At 48.3% G+C, this 20,263-nt stretch overlaps 1 protein-coding gene, 3 non-coding genes and 2 pseudogenes across 4 annotated transcripts in view; all 6 read left to right on the top strand.

The window, feature by feature from the left end:
* The window catches only part of LOC128011137 (uncharacterized), a 50,491-nt gene that overhangs the window by 5,358 nt on the left and 24,870 nt on the right, over nucleotides 1-20,263 (top strand). The gene's annotated exons all lie outside the window — the stretch shown is intronic.
* On the top strand, nucleotides 192-395 carry LOC128012677 (uncharacterized; annotated as a pseudogene).
* LOC128012393 (U1 spliceosomal RNA) lies at nucleotides 770-933 on the top strand. The gene has a single exon (XR_008182916.1). It is a non-coding gene; the product is annotated as a U1 spliceosomal RNA (small nuclear RNA).
* Nucleotides 7,924-8,107, top strand: LOC128012656 (U2 spliceosomal RNA). Its single transcript, XR_008183164.1, has one exon. It is a non-coding gene; the product is annotated as a U2 spliceosomal RNA (small nuclear RNA).
* LOC128012392 (U1 spliceosomal RNA) lies at nucleotides 8,482-8,645 on the top strand. The gene has a single exon (XR_008182915.1). It is a non-coding gene; the product is annotated as a U1 spliceosomal RNA (small nuclear RNA).
* Nucleotides 19,285-19,416, top strand: LOC128012694 (uncharacterized; annotated as a pseudogene).

Genomic DNA, 20,263 nt, shown 5'->3' with positions numbered 1-20,263 from the left:
CAATAATGGACTTTTAAAAACAAGCAAAACACTGTGGTTTTAATCAATGCTTTTTAATAATGATTGTTTCTTTCATTTTACCATGTGTATTTATTATATATTATATTGCTTGTTTTAATGTGTGATTAAAAAGAAAATGGTGTGTGAAAACGAAAAAAATGCAAATGAAAAAAATGTAAATGGTGACAATAAAAATTTTTCGAAAGAAAAAAAAAAAAAAAAAAAAAAAAAAAAAAAAAAAATCTGTTCTTATCAGTTTAATATCTGATACGTCCCCCATCCGGGGACTACATATTAAATGGATTTTTAGATCACGGAGCTGGAGCCGGGGCTTGCTCCGTCCACTCCATGCATCGGCCTGGTATTGCAGTGTCTCCAGGAACGGTGTGCTTTCCCTTTTTGGGGATTGCCATTTATTGTGTCGAATAGCAGAACAAGGAATGAGAGCTGCCATTGCAGATGCTGTGGTTTATTGCAAACTTTTTTCCTGATGTGTCCTCCTGGGGTCTTGGACTCTTCCACTAACGATGCACCCACCTGAGGTCTTGAAGTCTTTCACAGACGAGGTGGTGCATCGAATCAGGTGTGTTTGTTTAAAGAGAGTCATCTAAAACTGGCGTTGGGAAGCACCGGCCCATGAGCTTGGCAGTTTCCAGGCCAGTAACGGAAGGCACCCGTCCTTCCTTTCCTGGAGCGGGGGCGGAGGGCTAACCGTTGGTGAGGATGGTAGAGATGCAAATCAGACCTCTGGCTGACCGCCTGGGCCTTCATACTTACCTGGCAGGGGAGACACCATGATCAAGAAGGCGGTTCACCCAGGGCGAGGCTTGTCCATTGCACTCCGGCCATGCTGACCCCTGCGAATTCCCCAAATGCGGGAATCTCGACTGCATAATTTATGGTAGTGGGGGACTGCGTTCGCGCTCTCCCCTGAAATTGTTGGTGAAACAAAGCAGAAGAGGTTTTTACAGTTTTTTATTTATTTCCATTTCAGAATGGGGAGTTCTGTCACATGCGAGATACGTGTTGTGCGCCTGTGAAACAAAGTCACTTACGCTCTTGAAAAATCAGACCCTGGTGGGTAGTTTAGTTCGAACATAGCGCAGACCTTACTTTGAAAGTAGATTGGACTGACTGCAGCCTAGCTGTATCTGTCTCCATGTTGTTTGTTTGTCCTTTTTTTCGATTCGTATTAATTTTGTTGTCGCTTACAGCGCCACCTAGTGGCCTGTCGCCGCGCCCTTTTTCACCTGGCCTCGGACTGAGCCCCTGCACAGGTGTGCCGATTTGGGTGAAGGGATCTCACTCCTTCCCGGAGTTATAGCCATTCGAGCCACCTCGGACACGCCACCTTAGCACGTTTTGAGGTCCCCTCGCCAAGGTGAATGGAAATTTCCTCTTTTTTTGGATGATTATTGACAGTCAGACTCCAGAGAAGCTTTCTGTGCTGATTTGGGTGGGACTGGGCCAAATACCTGGCGCTAGGTTGCAAAAGAAGGTTTTCGACAAAATCCAAAATACCCGAAAATTTCGTCAGAGCGACGAGCCAATCTGAGACCTGCGTCTCGTTCGGCTCGAGCCAAGGATTCCGATGACATAAGGCACGTGGCTCTGCGACCAACCGTTTGGGAGTTACGAGCGATGCCGTACTTTCCGTCGCTGCAGTTCCACCGTCAGGCCGATCGGGACAAGGCCCGGTGACGTTGCAGACAGGGGAGGGTACTACGATCCCGCAGTGTTTCGGGTGTTTTCATCTTTGTTTGATTGTCTTTTTACATTACATTTTCCCTATTTTTCAGCTTACGGCGCCACCTACTGGCCTGTCGCCACGCCCCTTTTCACCTGGCCTCGGACTGAGCCCCTGCACAGGTGTGCCGATTTGGGTGAAGGGATCTCACTCCTTCCCGGAGTTATAGCCATTCGAGCCACCTCGGACACGCCACCTTAGCACGTTTTGAGGTCCCCTCGCCAAGGTGAATGGAAATTTCCTCTTTTTTTGGATGATTATTGACAGTCAGACTCCAGAGAAGCTTTCTGTGCTGATTTGGGTGGGACTGGGCCAAATACCTGGCGCTAGGTTGCAAAAGAAGGTTTTCGACAAAATCCAAAATACCCGAAAATTTCGTCAGAGCGACGAGCCAATCTGAGACCTGCGTCTCGTTCGGCTCGAGCCAAGGATTCCGATGACATAAGGCACGTGGCTCTGCGACCAACCGTTTGGGAGTTACGAGCGATGCCGTACTTTCCGTCAGGCCGATCGGGACGAGGCCCGGTGACGTTGTAGACAGGGGAGGCTACCACCATCCCCCAGCGTTTTTAGGTCTCCCAAAACTTACCAAAGCCGAGATGGGCATCGCCGTGTCCGGCTTCCTCCCTGCTGCGTCTTAGCAGCATCGCTTCTCGGCCTTTTGGCTAAGATCAAGTGTCTGGCTTAAAGGAAGAGACTGCGATCGCCTCTTGGAGGTTTTTAGGTTGTGCTCTACCATAGCACGTCCTACACCTCCCGAGAGGTATATTGTATTGCATCTGGCATACTTTTTTTACTATTTATTGTCTTTCATATTGTGTTGTGCTTGTTTTTTAGGAGGAGTTTTTTTTTATTGAGAAACTGGTCTTAAGGTAAGTTATTTCCTGTTTTACGTTGTTTTTATTGCTGTGGTAATTTTTTAGTTTGTTTGATTCCTTTTAGCTGTCGGTGCCTCCAACATGTCGGCTGCTCGTGCCGGCATGCGGAGGCACCACAGCACTAGGTTCCTTTTTTTAGAAAAAGATGGAAAGTTAATGGAAATGTCAAGGTTGGATTTTTCGAGGAAACTTATGCAAAAACTTCTAGGTTTTAATCCTGCTGATTTAAATTGCATTCTAACCCTGCCTTTTAACAAAGGCTTCGATGTGAGTTTTAAAAATGCAGCACTGTTAAATGAGTTCTGGCAGCGCTTTGACACACACAAGACCCAGTTTTCCATGTTTAAAGTTGAGAAACTAACTGATAACACACAAAAAATGGTTATCGTTAGAATGTTCAATGAGACTGTGAATGGAGAAGACATTTGCACATGGCTGGGTAGATTTTGCACTGTAAGGGGCCAGGCTATGAAGGTTTATGATGAAGACGGTATTTGGAATTGTTCCTGGAGGGTCCCCATTAAGCAATGGGAAGACCCACAGGGCTTCCAAGGTCTGAGGCATTTACCACAAATGATAGTTCTGGGAGAAAACAGGGGCTACATCCACTACCAGGGAATGCCCAAACTCTGCCGGCGATGTGGGGAGTTTGGGCATCTTCTTGAAGCATGCCAGAAACTCTTTTGTAACAAGTGTAGAGAAATTGGACATTCCTTTGAAGAATGTCCAAATGGCAGAAAGTGTAATCTTTGTGGAGACTTGTCTCATCTCTACAGAGATTGCCCCAAATCGTTTGCCAACAAAGTTAAATCAGACAAAATGGCGGTTGAGGAGCGAGTACAACAGGCCAATGAGGAGGTGGAGCTAAATTCAAATCTCCCGCCAAACCCTGGGGTTGGTGGAGAGAAAATGGATAACAGAGGTAAGGAGAGAGGGGGGGCGGAGCAAACTTCAAATTTCCCGCCAAACCACACTATTGGAGCAGACGGAAATGAGGAGATGGAACTCCACCAATCCCTAATAGAGAAAGAAAAGGAGTCAAATGAACAGAGCAAGGAGGAGGATAGTGAACAAGAACAGGAAAAGGTAGTGGAGGAGAAACAAGAGATAGAGGTAAGTAATGATCTTCCAGGAGTTATATTGAGAGGGAAAAAAAGGATTGCCCGATCTCCCATTGAGGAGAAGAATGAGAAAAGAGATAGAGTGGGATTGCGATCAGATTCCTCCTCATCAGGGGATCTGAACCGGCTTTTCCCACTCGGTTCCCCAAATGAAATATCTTTCTTGTCAATAGAACTCCAAACATCAACCCCTAGGGCTAGCTCAAGGGGGAAACAGCTTCAATCTCCGGATTCCCCAAATAGGGGAAAAGAAGAAGAGCTGGTTTCACAAGATACAGATATCTTTTTTAATTGAAATTTTAGTTATTTATGTCTTCTAAAATGTTGTATTTATCATTTTTAACTGTTTTTATCATGACACTCACACTCTCCACCTTAAATGTAAGAAGTGTGAGGTCACAGTTGAGAGCTCAAATGGTTTTATCCTTTTTACAAACCCAAAATAGCGATATCCTGCTTTTACAAGAATGTGCTTTACCTTTTATGTCCAATTATAGGAGATGGGAAGAACAATGGCCCCATGTATCTGTGTGGAGTGGATCAAATTTTAACAGAGCCGATGGAGTAGCCATTTTAATAAAAAATCCTCAGCTCTTGGTGAAGGGTAGCACAGTGGTGAGAGATGGGAGAGCTCTTTTAATAAATCTGTCCTTCTTAGGACATGATTTTAATATTTTAAATATGTATGCTTTTACAGATAAAAATGAAAGGAACGACCTTTTAGAAGACGTGCAGTCCCACCTTTTAGGAAAGACCCCATTTATTTTAGCAGGGGATTTTAATTGCATTTTAAGTAAAAATGATAGAAAAGGGGAGAGAGAGGATTTTAAAATGGATAAAACGTCAATTTTACTACAGAACATTATAAAGGATTTTAAATTGACTGACTGTTTTAGAACCATGCATCCTGGGGAAAAAGGATTCACCTGGTTTAGTGGTGATGGCACTAAAGCCTCCCGTATAGACTATATCTTTACGCGAGACCTTACACCAGTGGATGCTAAACTAATGCCCGTTTTCTTTTCAGACCACGCTATGCTTTCTTGCACCCTTTCTTTTCCCACAGGTGTGACGACAGGTGGAGGGATATGGAAACTGAACTGCTCCCTGCTGGAAGACCCAGAGATCACAACATACTACAGGGAGCAGTACAGCCAATGGCAGACTTTACAAGACTTTTATGATTCACGAGCACAGTGGTGGGAGATGGTAAAGGCAAAGACCAAGACTTTTTTTAGATGGGCAGGGAAAAAGAAAAAATTAAAAGAAAAAAGACGAATGGTGGGACTGCAAAAGAGGCTACAACGTTACTTTTATCTTCTTAGCCAGGGTTTTGATTTTAACGAAGAAATTAAGGAAGTTAAGAAAGACATGTCAGAATTAGCGGAGGTTAAAAGTAGAGGTGTTCTCTTCAGGAGTAAAGAAAGGGAAATAGAGGAAGGCGAGAAATGCAGCAGATACTTTTTTAAGAAAGTTATTGATGGAGGTAGAGCAATATTTAAATTAAGAAATAAAGAAGGAGAAACAATGACAGACACAAAGGATATTTTATCAGTAATAGAAAGCTTTTATGAAGAACTCTATGAAGAAAAGGCAAGTGACAACAGCATTTTGAGCGAAATTTTAACAAGCATAGAGAAAACAATAAATGGAAATACCAGTCTGACAAAGGATTTTAACATTTCTGAGATAGACAAAAGTATTCAAAAATTCAAAAAAGGGAAAACTCCTGGAGTTGATGGACTCCCTCTTGAATTTTATTTGACCTTTTGGGACATTTTAAGACAAGACTTACTGGCTGTTTTTAATGACTTTGACAAGATCGACCAGCTCCCTGACAGTTTTAGGATAGGAATAATGACCCTACTACACAAAAAAGATGACAAGACAGATTTAAAAAACTGGCGTCCTATAACCCTTTTAAACTTTGATTGTAAACTTTTTAGTAAACTTTTAACAACACGAATGTCAACAGTTTTAGCAGATCTGATCCACCCGGATCAAGCCTGCGCCGTCCCTGGGAGAAAGATCACAGACAGCCTCGTACTGATAAGAGACGCCATCTGTTATGCGAGAGACAGAAATATTCGGCTGATAGTTTTAAATTTAGACTTTGAAAAAGCATTCGACCGAGTCTCGCACCACTACTTGTTTCAAGTTTTGGAAAAAATGGGGTTTCCCAGGAGGTTCTTAGCTTGGGTGGGATTGCTGTATAAAGACATAACCAGCAAAATCCTAGTTAACGGGAATCTCTCAAAAGCGATAAATATATGCAGCGGCGTCCGTCAGGGCTGTCCGTTATCTCCTCTCCTGTATGTGGCTTGCATCGAACCCCTAGCGCAGGTATTGAGAAGGGATACATGGATCAGTGGACTGACTATACCCGGGACTGGAGGACTGACTGCAAAGACTGTTTTATATATGGATGATGTCAACCTTTTATGTACTGACGTTTTATCAACACAGAGGACTATGGACCTGACAGACTGGTTTGGGAAAGCATCGGGAGCCAGACTGAACCGAGATAAAACACAAGCACAGTTTTACGGTCCCTGGAAACCTAGTGAGCTCGCTGGACTGGACACTACTTTTAAAAGGACAGAGTTAAAAATACTGGGTATTAAGTTTGACAGAGACGGGGGAGGGAGTGGAAATTGGCATGACGTGATGGTTAAAGTGCGGAAAAAACTAGGTTTCTGGGGACTGAGACGTTTGACATTTGAAGGAAAGGTTTTAATCATAAAAGCTGTGATTTTACCCCTGTTTTTATTGCTGTGTTCTGTTTTCTTTCCCCCCAGACTCTTTCTTGTATCTCTGGAACGTGCAATATTTTATTTTTTATGGGGGTCTAAGTGGGAGCGACTCAAAAGAGCAACCATGAAGAAAGCACCCCAAAATGGAGGAAAAGGAGTGCCAGACCCCTACTTGTTTTTAGGAGCTTTTTATACTGCACTACATATAAAATATGCCCGAACCCCATCCAAACAAGACAAAACAGGAGCCATGACCCGGTTTTGGATGGGGTCCTACTTAAGAACCCAAAATATTGTACAGACAGACTTGACAATGCCAGTTTCCTTTCACCAACCCCCAGCATACACACACATAAAGAACTTTTTAAAGAAATTGAATTTGGTAAAAGAAAGTGTGACTGTTTTAACCAATCATCGCTCTATACTCTCTCTTGTGCAGGAACGGGAACAAGTGTGTCCAGTACGCGGGCTCACTCTAGGTGAAGCCCAAAACGTTTGGCGGAATGTGTCCCACTCAGCTCTTCACAACCGACACCGAGACCTGGCTTGGATGGTTGCCCATGAGATCCTCCCGGTCAGGGCCGTGATGCACTCCCGAGGCATGTCAAAGAACCCCATCTGCCCGCGGTCCGGATGTGGCGCCCCCGAGACCGTGAGGCACGCCTTATGGGAGTGCAGCGCTGTGAGGGACCTGTGGGCGACAGCTGGCCCCCAGCAATTCCCGTACCTACCAGTAGGGGGGGTCCCAGACTACCCAATGGGGAGAGGAGGGGTGAGCCAAAAACAAATGCCAGCAAAAACACCCCCTAAGCTATGGCTTACCATCCTCTGCATCCAAGACGCCATATGGACCTCCAGAAACCTACTGGTAGGGAAGCGCATGCAGGGGTCCCTGCACGCCACCATCCAGCTAGCCAAATCAAGGCTGCAGGAGTACACCGCATGTCGCCATTCGGATGTGGAGGGTCAGAGCTACACGGGAAAGGTCCCCATAGCCACGAGCCCTGACTGCCCGTAGATGCCCCCAAACACCTGAAGTGGGACAGCGGTGCCTCGGTTTAAGAGGATCTCCTCTGGGCCCAGAAGGGTCAGGCCTCTGGGACTGGTTTTGAGGAACTGAGCTGATGGTTTAATCTTTTTTCTTTAAAGGACATACCCGTTTTTGCACAACAGAAGAGAACGTTTTTAAACCTGTCTTTTGATTTTAATAACACTGTTTTTATTTTTTATTTTCTCTAGAACTACAGACACACAACAACAACAAAAAACACACTCAATACAAAATGTTTTTATTTGTGTATTAATTAATTTAAAAATTATCCTGTGCATTAAACAACAACAACAAAAACAACAACAACAACCATTGTATAATGTGTTTTAACAAAACAAATGTGTGCATGTAACCAAAATGTATTGTGACAATAAAATTTTTTCAAAAAAAAAAAAAAAAAAAAATCTGTTCTTATCAGTTTAATATCTGATACGTCCCCCATCCGGGGACTACATATTAAATGGATTTTTAGATCACGGAGCTGGAGCCGGGGCTTGCTCCGTCCACTCCATGCATCGGCCTGGTATTGCAGTGTCTCCAGGAACGGTGTGCTTTCCCTTTTTGGGGATTGCCATTTATTGTGTCGAATAGCAGAACAAGGAATGAGAGCTGCCATTGCAGATGCTGTGGTTTATTGCAAACTTTTTTCCTGATGTGTCCTCCTGGGGTCTTGGACTCTTCCACTAACGATGCACCCACCTGAGGTCTTGAAGTCTTTCACAGACGAGGTGGTGCATCGAATCAGGTGTGTTTGTTTAAAGAGAGTCATCTAAAACTGGCGTTGGGAAGCACCGGCCCATGAGCTTGGCAGTTTCCAGGCCAGTAACGGAAGGCACCCGTCCTTCCTTTCCTGGAGCGGGGGCGGAGGGCTAACCGTTGGTGAGGATGGTAGAGATGCAAATCAGACCTCTGGCTGACCGCCTGGGCCTTCATACTTACCTGGCAGGGGAGACACCATGATCAAGAAGGCGGTTCACCCAGGGCGAGGCTTGTCCATTGCACTCCGGCCATGCTGACCCCTGCGAATTCCCCAAATGCGGGAATCTCGACTGCATAATTTATGGTAGTGGGGGACTGCGTTCGCGCTCTCCCCTGAAATTGTTGGTGAAACAAAGCAGAAGAGGTTTTTACAGTTTTTTATTTATTTCCATTTCAGAATGGGGAGTTCTGTCACATGCGAGATACGTGTTGTGCGCCTGTGAAACAAAGTCACTTACGCTCTTGAAAAATCAGACCCTGGTGGGTAGTTTAGTTCGAACATAGCGCAGACCTTACTTTGAAAGTAGATTGGACTGACTGCAGCCTAGCTGTATCTGTCTCCATGTTGTTTGTTTGTCCTTTTTTTCGATTCGTATTAATTTTGTTGTCGCTTACAGCGCCACCTAGTGGCCTGTCGCCGCGCCCTTTTTCACCTGGCCTCGGACTGAGCCCCTGCACAGGTGTGCCGATTTGGGTGAAGGGATCTCACTCCTTCCCGGAGTTATAGCCATTCGAGCCACCTCGGACACGCCACCTTAGCACGTTTTGAGGTCCCCTCGCCAAGGTGAATGGAAATTTCCTCTTTTTTTGGATGATTATTGACAGTCAGACTCCAGAGAAGCTTTCTGTGCTGATTTGGGTGGGACTGGGCCAAATACCTGGCGCTAGGTTGCAAAAGAAGGTTTTCGACAAAATCCAAAATACCCGAAAATTTCGTCAGAGCGACGAGCCAATCTGAGACCTGCGTCTCGTTCGGCTCGAGCCAAGGATTCCGATGACATAAGGCACGTGGCTCTGCGACCAACCGTTTGGGAGTTACGAGCGATGCCGTACTTTCCGTCGCTGCAGTTCCACCGTCAGGCCGATCGGGACAAGGCCCGGTGACGTTGCAGACAGGGGAGGGTACTACGATCCCGCAGTGTTTCGGGTGTTTTCATCTTTGTTTGATTGTCTTTTTACATTACATTTTCCCTATTTTTCAGCTTACGGCGCCACCTACTGGCCTGTCGCCACGCCCCTTTTCGAGCCACCTCGGACACGCCACCTTAGCACGTTTTGAGGTCCCCTCGCCAAGGTGAATGGAAATTTCCTCTTTTTTTGGATGATTATTGACAGTCAGACTCCAGAGAAGCTTTCTGTGCTGATTTGGGTGGGACTGGGCCAAATACCTGGCGCTAGGTTGCAAAAGAAGGTTTTCGACAAAATCCAAAATACCCGAAAATTTCGTCAGAGCGACGAGCCAATCTGAGACCTGCGTCTCGTTCGGCTCGAGCCAAGGATTCCGATGACATAAGGCACGTGGCTCTGCGACCAACCGTTTGGGAGTTACGAGCGATGCCGTACTTTCCGTCGCTGCAGTTCCACCGTCAGGCCGATCGGGACAAGGCCCGGTGACGTTGCAGACAGGGGAGGGTACTACGATCCCGCAGTGTTTCGGGTGTTTTCATCTTTGTTTGATTGTCTTTTTACATTACATTTTCCCTATTTTTCAGCTTACGGCGCCACCTACTGGCCTGTCGCCACGCCCCTTTTCGAGCCACCTCGGACACGCCACCTTAGCACGTTTTGAGGTCCCCTCGCCAAGGTGAATGGAAATTTCCTCTTTTTTTGGATGATTATTGACAGTCAGACTCCAGAGAAGCTTTCTGTGCTGATTTGGGTGGGACTGGGCCAAATACCTGGCGCTAGGTTGCAAAAGAAGGTTTTCGACAAAATCCAAAATACCCGAAAATTTCGTCAGAGCGACGAGCCAATCTGAGACCTGCGTCTCGTTCGGCTCGAGCCAAGGATTCCGATGACATAAGGCACGTGGCTCTGCGACCAACCGTTTGGGAGTTACGAGCGATGCCGTACTTTCCGTCGCTGCAGTTCCACCGTCAGGCCGATCGGGACAAGGCCCGGTGACGTTGCAGACAGGGGAGGGTACTACGATCCCGCAGTGTTTCGGGTGTTTTCATCTTTGTTTGATTGTCTTTTTACATTACATTTTCCCTATTTTTCAGCTTACGGCGCCACCTACTGGCCTGTCGCCACGCCCCTTTTCGAGCCACCTCGGACACGCCACCTTAGCACGTTTTGAGGTCCCCTCGCCAAGGTGAATGGAAATTTCCTCTTTTTTTGGATGATTATTGACAGTCAGACTCCAGAGAAGCTTTCTGTGCTGATTTGGGTGGGACTGGGCCAAATACCTGGCGCTAGGTTGCAAAAGAAGGTTTTCGACAAAATCCAAAATACCCGAAAATTTCGTCAGAGCGACGAGCCAATCTGAGACCTGCGTCTCGTTCGGCTCGAGCCAAGGATTCCGATGACATAAGGCACGTGGCTCTGCGACCAACCGTTTGGGAGTTACGAGCGATGCCGTACTTTCCGTCGCTGCAGTTCCACCGTCAGGCCGATCGGGACAAGGCCCGGTGACGTTGCAGACAGGGGAGGGTACTACGATCCCGCAGTGTTTCGGGTGTTTTCATCTTTGTTTGATTGTCTTTTTACATTACATTTTCCCTATTTTTCAGCTTACGGCGCCACCTACTGGCCTGTCGCCACGCCCCTTTTCGAGCCACCTCGGACACGCCACCTTAGCACGTTTTGAGGTCCCCTCGCCAAGGTGAATGGAAATTTCCTCTTTTTTTGGATGATTATTGACAGTCAGACTCCAGAGAAGCTTTCTGTGCTGATTTGGGTGGGACTGGGCCAAATACCTGGCGCTAGGTTGCAAAAGAAGGTTTTCGACAAAATCCAAAATACCCGAAAATTTCGTCAGAGCGACGAGCCAATCTGAGACCTGCGTCTCGTTCGGCTCGAGCCAAGGATTCCGATGACATAAGGCACGTGGCTCTGCGACCAACCGTTTGGGAGTTACGAGCGATGCCGTACTTTCCGTCGCTGCAGTTCCACCGTCAGGCCGATCGGGACAAGGCCCGGTGACGTTGCAGACAGGGGAGGGTACTACGATCCCGCAGTGTTTCGGGTGTTTTCATCTTTGTTTGATTGTCTTTTTACATTACATTTTCCCTATTTTTCAGCTTACGGCGCCACCTACTGGCCTGTCGCCACGCCCCTTTTCGAGCCACCTCGGACACGCCACCTTAGCACGTTTTGAGGTCCCCTCGCCAAGGTGAATGGAAATTTCCTCTTTTTTTGGATGATTATTGACAGTCAGACTCCAGAGAAGCTTTCTGTGCTGATTTGGGTGGGACTGGGCCAAATACCTGGCGCTAGGTTGCAAAAGAAGGTTTTCGACAAAATCCAAAATACCCGAAAATTTCGTCAGAGCGACGAGCCAATCTGAGACCTGCGTCTCGTTCGGCTCGAGCCAAGGATTCCGATGACATAAGGCACGTGGCTCTGCGACCAACCGTTTGGGAGTTACGAGCGATGCCGTACTTTCCGTCGCTGCAGTTCCACCGTCAGGCCGATCGGGACAAGGCCCGGTGACGTTGCAGACAGGGGAGGGTACTACGATCCCGCAGTGTTTCGGGTGTTTTCATCTTTGTTTGATTGTCTTTTTACATTACATTTTCCCTATTTTTCAGCTTACGGCGCCACCTACTGGCCTGTCGCCACGCCCCTTTTCGAGCCACCTCGGACACGCCACCTTAGCACGTTTTGAGGTCCCCTCGCCAAGGTGAATGGAAATTTCCTCTTTTTTTGGATGATTATTGACAGTCAGACTCCAGAGAAGCTTTCTGTGCTGATTTGGGTGGGACTGGGCCAAATACCTGGCGCTAGGTTGCAAAAGAAGGTTTTCGACAAAATCCAAAATACCCGAAAATTTCGTCAGAGCGACGAGCCAATCTGAGACCTGCGTCTCGTTCGGCTCGAGCCAAGGATTCCGATGACATAAGGCACGTGGCTCTGCGACCAACCGTTTGGGAGTTACGAGCGATGCCGTACTTTCCGTCGCTGCAGTTCCACCGTCAGGCCGATCGGGACAAGGCCCGGTGACGTTGCAGACAGGGGAGGGTACTACGATCCCGCAGTGTTTCGGGTGTTTTCATCTTTGTTTGATTGTCTTTTTACATTACATTTTCCCTATTTTTCAGCTTACGGCGCCACCTACTGGCCTGTCGCCACGCCCCTTTTCGAGCCACCTCGGACACGCCACCTTAGCACGTTTTGAGGTCCCCTCGCCAAGGTGAATGGAAATTTCCTCTTTTTTTGGATGATTATTGACAGTCAGACTCCAGAGAAGCTTTCTGTGCTGATTTGGGTGGGACTGGGCCAAATACCTGGCGCTAGGTTGCAAAAGAAGGTTTTCGACAAAATCCAAAATACCCGAAAATTTCGTCAGAGCGACGAGCCAATCTGAGACCTGCGTCTCGTTCGGCTCGAGCCAAGGATTCCGATGACATAAGGCACGTGGCTCTGCGACCAACCGTTTGGGAGTTACGAGCGATGCCGTACTTTCCGTCGCTGCAGTTCCACCGTCAGGCCGATCGGGACAAGGCCCGGTGACGTTGCAGACAGGGGAGGGTACTACGATCCCGCAGTGTTTCGGGTGTTTTCATCTTTGTTTGATTGTCTTTTTACATTACATTTTCCCTATTTTTCAGCTTACGGCGCCACCTACTGGCCTGTCGCCACGCCCCTTTTCGAGCCACCTCGGACACGCCACCTTAGCACGTTTTGAGGTCCCCTCGCCAAGGTGAATGGAAATTTCCTCTTTTTTTGGATGATTATTGACAGTCAGACTCCAGAGAAGCTTTCTGTGCTGATTTGGGTGGGACTGGGCCAAATACCTGGCGCTAGGTTGCAAAAGAAGGTTTTCGACAAAATCCAAAATACCCGAAAATTTCGTCAGAGCGACGAGCCAATCTGAGACCTGCGTCTCGTTCGGCTCGAGCCAAGGATTCCGATGACATAAGGCACGTGGCTCTGCGACCAACCGTTTGGGAGTTACGAGCGATGCCGTACTTTCCGTCGCTGCAGTTCCACCGTCAGGCCGATCGGGACAAGGCCCGGTGACGTTGCAGACAGGGGAGGGTACTACGATCCCGCAGTGTTTCGGGTGTTTTCATCTTTGTTTGATTGTCTTTTTACATTACATTTTCCCTATTTTTCAGCTTACGGCGCCACCTACTGGCCTGTCGCCACGCCCCTTTTCGAGCCACCTCGGACACGCCACCTTAGCACGTTTTGAGGTCCCCTCGCCAAGGTGAATGGAAATTTCCTCTTTTTTTGGATGATTATTGACAGTCAGACTCCAGAGAAGCTTTCTGTGCTGATTTGGGTGGGACTGGGCCAAATACCTGGCGCTAGGTTGCAAAAGAAGGTTTTCGACAAAATCCAAAATACCCGAAAATTTCGTCAGAGCGACGAGCCAATCTGAGACCTGCGTCTCGTTCGGCTCGAGCCAAGGATTCCGATGACATAAGGCACGTGGCTCTGCGACCAACCGTTTGGGAGTTACGAGCGATGCCGTACTTTCCGTCGCTGCAGTTCCACCGTCAGGCCGATCGGGACAAGGCCCGGTGACGTTGCAGACAGGGGAGGGTACTACGATCCCGCAGTGTTTCGGGTGTTTTCATCTTTGTTTGATTGTCTTTTTACATTACATTTTCCCTATTTTTCAGCTTACGGCGCCACCTACTGGCCTGTCGCCACGCCCCTTTTCGAGCCACCTCGGACACGCCACCTTAGCACGTTTTGAGGTCCCCTCGCCAAGGTGAATGGAAATTTCCTCTTTTTTTGGATGATTATTGACAGTCAGACTCCAGAGAAGCTTTCTGTGCTGATTTGGGTGGGACTGGGCCAAATACCTGGCGCTAGGTTGCAAAAGAAGGTTTTCGACAAAATCCAAAATACCCGAAAATTTCGTCAGAGCGACGAGCCAATCTGAGACCTGCGTCTCGTTCGGCTCGAGCCAAGGATTCCGATGACATAAGGCACGTGGCTCTGCGACCAACCGTTTGGGAGTTACGAGCGATGCCGTACTTTCCGTCGCTGCAGTTCCACCGTCAGGCCGATCGGGACAAGGCCCGGTGACGTTGCAGACAGGGGAGGGTACTACGATCCCGCAGTGTTTCGGGTGTTTTCATCTTTGTTTGATTGTCTTTTTACATTACATTTTCCCTATTTTTCAGCTTACGGCGCCACCTACTGGCCTGTCGCCACGCCCCTTTTCGAGCCACCTCGGACACGCCACCTTAGCACGTTTTGAGGTCCCCTCGCCAAGGTGAATGGAAATTTCCTCTTTTTTTGGATGATTATTGACAGTCAGACTCCAGAGAAGCTTTCTGTGCTGATTTGGGTGGGACTGGGCCAAATACCTGGCGCTAGGTTGCAAAAGAAGGTTTTCGACAAAATCCAAAATACCCGAAAATTTCGTCAGAGCGACGAGCCAATCTGAGACCTGCGTCTCGTTCGGCTCGAGCCAAGGATTCCGATGACATAAGGCACGTGGCTCTGCGACCAACCGTTTGGGAGTTACGAGCGATGCCGTACTTTCCGTCGCTGCAGTTCCACCGTCAGGCCGATCGGGACAAGGCCCGGTGACGTTGCAGACAGGGGAGGGTACTACGATCCCGCAGTGTTTCGGGTGTTTTCATCTTTGTTTGATTGTCTTTTTACATTACATTTTCCCTATTTTTCAGCTTACGGCGCCACCTACTGGCCTGTCGCCACGCCCCTTTTCGAGCCACCTCGGACACGCCACCTTAGCACGTTTTGAGGTCCCCTCGCCAAGGTGAATGGAAATTTCCTCTTTTTTTGGATGATTATTGACAGTCAGACTCCAGAGAAGCTTTCTGTGCTGATTTGGGTGGGACTGGGCCAAATACCTGGCGCTAGGTTGCAAAAGAAGGTTTTCGACAAAATCCAAAATACCCGAAAATTTCGTCAGAGCGACGAGCCAATCTGAGACCTGCGTCTCGTTCGGCTCGAGCCAAGGATTCCGATGACATAAGGCACGTGGCTCTGCGACCAACCGTTTGGGAGTTACGAGCGATGCCGTACTTTCCGTCGCTGCAGTTCCACCGTCAGGCCGATCGGGACAAGGCCCGGTGACGTTGCAGACAGGGGAGGGTACTACGATCCCGCAGTGTTTCGGGTGTTTTCATCTTTGTTTGATTGTCTTTTTACATTACATTTTCCCTATTTTTCAGCTTACGGCGCCACCTACTGGCCTGTCGCCACGCCCCTTTTCGAGCCACCTCGGACACGCCACCTTAGCACGTTTTGAGGTCCCCTCGCCAAGGTGAATGGAAATTTCCTCTTTTTTTGGATGATTATTGACAGTCAGACTCCAGAGAAGCTTTCTGTGCTGATTTGGGTGGGACTGGGCCAAATACCTGGCGCTAGGTTGCAAAAGAAGGTTTTCGACAAAATCCAAAATACCCGAAAATTTCGTCAGAGCGACGAGCCAATCTGAGACCTGCGTCTCGTTCGGCTCGAGCCAAGGATTCCGATGACATAAGGCACGTGGCTCTGCGACCAACCGTTTGGGAGTTACGAGCGATGCCGTACTTTCCGTCGCTGCAGTTCCACCGTCAGGCCGATCGGGACAAGGCCCGGTGACGTTGCAGACAGGGGAGGGTACTACGATCCCGCAGTGTTTCGGGTGTTTTCATCTTTGTTTGATTGTCTTTTTACATTACATTTTCCCTATTTTTCAGCTTACGGCGCCACCTACTGGCCTGTCGCCACGCCCCTTTTCGAGCCACCTCGGACACGCCACCTTAGCACGTTTTGAGGTCCCCTCGCCAAGGTGAATGGAAATTTCCTCTTTTTTTGGATGATTATTGACAGTCAGACTCCAGAGAAGCTTTCTGTGCTGATTTGGGTGGGACTGGGCCAAATACCTGGCGCTAGGTTGCAAAAGAAGGTTTTCGACAAAATCCAAAATACCCGAAAATTTCGTCAGAGCGACGAGCCAATCTGAGACCTGCGTCTCGTTCGGCTCGAGCCAAGGATTCCGATGACATAAGGCACGTGGCTCTGCGACCAACCGTTTGGGAGTTACGAGCGATGCCGTACTTTCCGTCGCTGCAGTTCCACCGTCAGGCCGATCGGGACAAGGCCCGGTGACGTTGCAGACAGGGGAGGGTACTACGATCCCGCAGTGTTTCGGGTGTTTTCATCTTTGTTTGATTGTCTTTTTACATTACATTTTCCCTATTTTTCAGCTTACGGCGCCACCTACTGGCCTGTCGCCACGCCCCTTTTCGAGCCACCTCGGACACGCCACCTTAGCACGTTTTGAGGTCCCCTCGCCAAGGTGAATGGAAATTTCCTCTTTTTTTGGATGATTATTGACAGTCAGACTCCAGAGAAGCTTTCTGTGCTGATTTGGGTGGGACTGGGCCAAATACCTGGCGCTAGGTTGCAAAAGAAGGTTTTCGACAAAATCCAAAATACCCGAAAATTTCGTCAGAGCGACGAGCCAATCTGAGACCTGCGTCTCGTTCGGCTCGAGCCAAGGATTCCGATGACATAAGGCACGTGGCTCTGCGACCAACCGTTTGGGAGTTACGAGCGATGCCGTACTTTCCGTCGCTGCAGTTCCACCGTCAGGCCGATCGGGACAAGGCCCGGTGACGTTGCAGACAGGGGAGGGTACTACGATCCCGCAGTGTTTCGGGTGTTTTCATCTTTGTTTGATTGTCTTTTTACATTACATTTTCCCTATTTTTCAGCTTACGGCGCCACCTACTGGCCTGTCGCCACGCCCCTTTTCGAGCCACCTCGGACACGCCACCTTAGCACGTTTTGAGGTCCCCTCGCCAAGGTGAATGGAAATTTCCTCTTTTTTTGGATGATTATTGACAGTCAGACTCCAGAGAAGCTTTCTGTGCTGATTTGGGTGGGACTGGGCCAAATACCTGGCGCTAGGTTGCAAAAGAAGGTTTTCGACAAAATCCAAAATACCCGAAAATTTCGTCAGAGCGACGAGCCAATCTGAGACCTGCGTCTCGTTCGGCTCGAGCCAAGGATTCCGATGACATAAGGCACGTGGCTCTGCGACCAACCGTTTGGGAGTTACGAGCGATGCCGTACTTTCCGTCGCTGCAGTTCCACCGTCAGGCCGATCGGGACAAGGCCCGGTGACGTTGCAGACAGGGGAGGGTACTACGATCCCGCAGTGTTTCGGGTGTTTTCATCTTTGTTTGATTGTCTTTTTACATTACATTTTCCCTATTTTTCAGCTTACGGCGCCACCTACTGGCCTGTCGCCACGCCCCTTTTCGAGCCACCTCGGACACGCCACCTTAGCACGTTTTGAGGTCCCCTCGCCAAGGTGAATGGAAATTTCCTCTTTTTTTGGATGATTATTGACAGTCAGACTCCAGAGAAGCTTTCTGTGCTGATTTGGGTGGGACTGGGCCAAATACCTGGCGCTAGGTTGCAAAAGAAGGTTTTCGACAAAATCCAAAATACCCGAAAATTTCGTCAGAGCGACGAGCCAATCTGAGACCTGCGTCTCGTTCGGCTCGAGCCAAGGATTCCGATGACATAAGGCACGTGGCTCTGCGACCAACCGTTTGGGAGTTACGAGCGATGCCGTACTTTCCGTCGCTGCAGTTCCACCGTCAGGCCGATCGGGACAAGGCCCGGTGACGTTGCAGACAGGGGAGGGTACTACGATCCCGCAGTGTTTCGGGTGTTTTCATCTTTGTTTGATTGTCTTTTTACATTACATTTTCCCTATTTTTCAGCTTACGGCGCCACCTACTGGCCTGTCGCCACGCCCCTTTTCGAGCCACCTCGGACACGCCACCTTAGCACGTTTTGAGGTCCCCTCGCCAAGGTGAATGGAAATTTCCTCTTTTTTTGGATGATTATTGACAGTCAGACTCCAGAGAAGCTTTCTGTGCTGATTTGGGTGGGACTGGGCCAAATACCTGGCGCTAGGTTGCAAAAGAAGGTTTTCGACAAAATCCAAAATACCCGAAAATTTCGTCAGAGCGACGAGCCAATCTGAGACCTGCGTCTCGTTCGGCTCGAGCCAAGGATTCCGATGACATAAGGCACGTGGCTCTGCGACCAACCGTTTGGGAGTTACGAGCGATGCCGTACTTTCCGTCGCTGCAGTTCCACCGTCAGGCCGATCGGGACAAGGCCCGGTGACGTTGCAGACAGGGGAGGGTACTACGATCCCGCAGTGTTTCGGGTGTTTTCATCTTTGTTTGATTGTCTTTTTACATTACATTTTCCCTATTTTTCAGCTTACGGCGCCACCTACTGGCCTGTCGCCACGCCCCTTTTCACCTGGCCTCGGACTGAGCCCCTGCACAGGTGTGCCGATTTGGGTGAAGGGATCTCACTCCTTCCCGGAGTTATAGCCATTCGAGCCACCTCGGACACGCCACCTTAGCACGTTTTGAGGTCCCCTCGCCAAGGTGAATGGAAATTTCCTCTTTTTTTGGATGATTATTGACAGTCAGACTCCAGAGAAGCTTTCTGTGCTGATTTGGGTGGGACTGGGCCAAATACCTGGCGCTAGGTTGCAAAAGAAGGTTTTCGACAAAATCCAAAATACCCGAAAATTTCGTCAGAGCGACGAGCCAATCTGAGACCTGCGTCTCGTTCGGCTCGAGCCAAGGATTCCGATGACATAAGGCACGTGGCTCTGCGACCAACCGTTTGGGAGTTACGAGCGATGCCGTACTTTCCGTCAGGCCGATCGGGACGAGGCCCGGTGACGTTGTAGACAGGGGAGGCTACCACCATCCCCCAGCGTTTTTAGGTCTCCCAAAACTTACCAAAGCCGAGATGGGCATCGCCGTGTCCGGCTTCCTCCCTGCTGCGTCTTAGCAGCATCGCTTCTCGGCCTTTTGGCTAAGATCAAGTGTAGTATCTGTTCTTATCATCCAATTAGGAAAGCAAAACGTGAGTATGGAAATGGATAAAGAAAGTGAAGAGGAGAAAGAGTCAGATGAATTGACCCCCTCCTCTTTGGAAACTGTACCCGATCTAGACACCGAGCAAAACACTTCAAGCAGTATAGGCGGAATAACTCTAGATTGGTTACCTAATGCTCAGTTGCAGAAAAGACCTGCGGGGTCTCCTTTGTGTCAAACAGAGGAGAAAAAGTTGAGGTCCACCAGCTCAAGTAATGAGGAGGGAGACAGGGTGTGGCCCTCAGCCTCCCCGAATGAGGTTTCGTTTCTGCAAATACAGCTAAGAACATCATCGCCAAAGGAGCCGCAAGAGATTTTCTCTGCGGATCCTAAGGCGGTGGACACCTCCGCTCCTGAACCCAATATTATCACTAGTAAAGAGGAGCGGGTGTCACAAGAGATTTTTTGATTTAAATGAACTTTGTAGTCTTTTAAATAAAATGTTTTAGTTCCTTTTTAAGCTCATGCCTTTTTTACCTAATTTATTCACCATGGCCCTCACAATTTCAACAATAAATGTAAGAAGTGTAAGGTCCATGGTCAGAGCACATACTATTTTATCCTTTTTAAAATCTCAAAAGTCAGATGTCTTTTTACTACAAGAGTGTGCCTTACCCTTTTTATCTAGTAACAGGAGGTGGGAGGAGTTATGGACGCCGGGACCCTCCATATGGAGCGGGTCTAATTTTAACAAAAATGATGGAGTGGCGATTTTAATAAATAACCCTCACATCCTGGTGAAGGGGAGCACGGTGGTAAGAGATGGGCGGGCTATTTTAGCGAATATGACTTTTTTAGATAGAGATTTTAAGGTTTTAAATGTGTACGGTTTTACAGGTAAAAACGATAGGTATGAGCTTTTAGAGGAACTGCAGTCCCACATGCTGGGGAGGGTAC

This window comes from Carassius gibelio, chromosome B23 (assembly GCF_023724105.1).
Source record: "Carassius gibelio isolate Cgi1373 ecotype wild population from Czech Republic chromosome B23, carGib1.2-hapl.c, whole genome shotgun sequence".
NCBI classification, from domain to species: domain Eukaryota; kingdom Metazoa; phylum Chordata; class Actinopteri; order Cypriniformes; family Cyprinidae; genus Carassius; species Carassius gibelio.
The sequence above is the reverse complement of the archived record's forward strand: the minus strand, read 5'-3'. Positions and strand labels throughout refer to the sequence as shown.